Genomic DNA, 2,785 nt, shown 5'->3' with positions numbered 1-2,785 from the left:
TCTATCCTGGTATACTAAAATAAATCCTTGCTAAAAGTTACAAAAAAAAAGTTTAAAGAGAAAAATAAAGTTTGAAACTTTGGGCTTGTGTGTAGTGCTTATTGGACTTGAGCTCACTGTCAGATGATCTAATTGGGGTAATTTACTTGGGGATTCCTATTCAGTATTCTGAGGTCTTACTTTGGGAATTTCTCAGTGTCCCCTGAGAAATGAGACTTTATCAATCTCTGATCAGATCAAGGGTGAAGGGCTGGTGGCCAGAGTTCTGGGAGCTGAATGGAGAAGAGTGTGAGGGATAACTTGTCTTTTCCTTCAAAGAAATAGAATCTCACTTTGAAGCAGCAGCCCTTTATGCTTGCTTAACTTGTGGGTTCCTGGAACGTTAAATGTTAACCTTGACCTTTCCCTTTACCTCACCTATTGTTGATTGAGAAAGACTGTAAGCCCTTTACCTCATCCACCATTAATCAAGAAAGACTGTGAACTCTGACTCCTAGTCATAGGAGAAGGGGGCAGTGTTGCATCAGGGATAAAAACCTGAGAGGACTTCCTGCTTGGTGTGCTTGCTTATCAGACATATGTTGGTGGCACACCCTTCTGCAGAACTAAAACTCTTGCCTTTCTCACTGACTCCAGAGTCTTATTTCTAACAAGAGGTCTGCAGATTCAGTAAGCATTCGTTCATTTAAGTGTGCTGGGAAAGCCTCCACACCTCTTTCCTGTCCAGTGGCCTTGGCAAGAGAGCCCTGGTTTTAACCCTCTCCAAAAAATACTCTTCTGGGCACTTGCCAGAGCACAGAAAGTGCTCTTCAGAGGGAGGGAGGCATGCTCTGCCTCCTAAGTGATCTATCAGTCAACTTCACCTCAGTGGTTTCCCCACAGCATGTCATGCTGGGGAAAAGTGCATTCTTGAATCTGGCCCTGTTCCTGGCCCAGCCACACCTCTGCCTGGAGCGGGGTGGGCTTCCACCCTACATCCACGTATCACCGGGCCATTCTCCACCCAGTTGCCACCTGGCTCCCTGCCTCTCATGCATGCATTCCCTGTGAGACTTTGGGGAATGACTGTGGCAGAGGAGTTGGCCAGAGTACCTCCAACTTAATGGAGGCTGCTTCTCCTTGCAGGGTACAGACAGTTCTTTGAGGAGGTAGGGAGGTAAGAACACATATCCCACTTCTACTGTGTACTTGCTGTGTGGTTTTGGGCAAGTGAGACATCACCTTTCTGTGTCTTAGTTGTCCTGATTTTAAATACAGAGAGAAACTCCATCTGTGTAGTCATGAGGGTTAAATAAGGTAACACAAACACACTGATGCCTGGGCCTTACCTCCAACCGATGAAGTAGGATGCCCTGGGGAGCAGGTCACAGACACCGGGTGTTATAAAAGCTTCAGGGAGTTTCCAAGATGCAGCCTCTAGTGTGGAACCCTCACTAATGGCCAGAGCTCTGGAGTGCAGTAGGTCAGCATGTATTTGAAGTCTGGCTCTGTTATATATTTGTGGAATCTTAAGCAGATTTCAGACTCTCAGAGCCTCCCTTTACTCATCTGTAAGACGGGGTGACAGTGCTGACTTCCTAAGGCTACTTTAATCTTCCCAGGGTATTAAAGGAAGTAGTAGATAGTAGGTACTTTGCCCACAGTGAGTGCTTTCTAAGCAAGCCAGTGAGAATAGGCCTTTTTATATTCACTTCACCAGTGGACACATGGCAGAAGCTGGGTGCCTAACCTATGGTTGGCCCTTCAAACAAATATGGCTATGATTGCTGTAGATAAAGATGTGATGCAGAGAGATCTGTAACTGTGAGGACAAAGCTTCTGTAATTCTTTTGACTGGCTTAAAAACTACATTTCCCAACATCCTCTGCATGCTGAGAAGTAGGTAGAAGCCACCGAACCTTCATCTCTTGGGTAATGGCGTTACCCATGTGTTTCCTATCCCTAAGGAGTGGCAAAATGGCACTAGACACGTGGTGACTTCATCATGGTGGCAGCATTCCCTATGACCATGTGATCTTTCCAAAAAAGGCTTTCAAATGGAACATAAAGACATATTACATGCAACATACAGGCTCAAAATTTCAATCTGTTATAGGAATAAAAGACATCTCCCCCTGAAAGACAGGTGTTACTGTCCATATGAGTTAGAACTGTGGGGATCAAGGCACTTTAGGTCATTGTTTGTAAATTAGCAGAATCAAAGCACTCCCAGTATTTAAGGATACAGCCAACATATGTTGGCTTCCCCTATGCTGGCTGGTGAAAAAGAAGGAAAGGGAAAGGGGAATCTATGCTTTAAGAGAGAGAACCATCCTCCTAAGTTCACCCTTCCACTTCTGCATGAGGGCTCCTGAATGGAACTTCTTATGCAGGCTAGTGGAGAGAGAGAGAAAGGGAAAAGGAAGAAGGAAAATTGCACTTTTTAAGAGAGTGAGATCTTTCCAAGATCCTCAAGGCATCCCTTTTATATTAAGGAAATCTCAGTTGCAAGTCCTTCTGATCTGGCTTGCCATAAAGGCCCTAAGCAGACATCTCTGTGCAAGCAAGCGGCAAAGTACCCTGACTTCCTATGTTCTAGGGACCAGTTTCTTACACCCCTACATGAGGGTTCCTAAATGGGGATGCTGATTGTGAATGCTAGCCAACTACTATCCTAACAAAAAGACCAAATAATCAAAACAAACTAAGGTGGGATTTGAACTCATGGCCTCATACTTGCTAGGCAGGTGTTCTACCACTTGAGCCATTCTGCAAGTCCTTGTTAGCTTCCTTAAAGAAAGGAGAC

Source organism: Castor canadensis, chromosome 10 (assembly GCF_047511655.1).
Source record: "Castor canadensis chromosome 10, mCasCan1.hap1v2, whole genome shotgun sequence".
NCBI classification, from domain to species: Eukaryota; Metazoa; Chordata; class Mammalia; order Rodentia; family Castoridae; genus Castor; species Castor canadensis.
Note: the sequence above shows the minus strand (reverse complement) of the source record.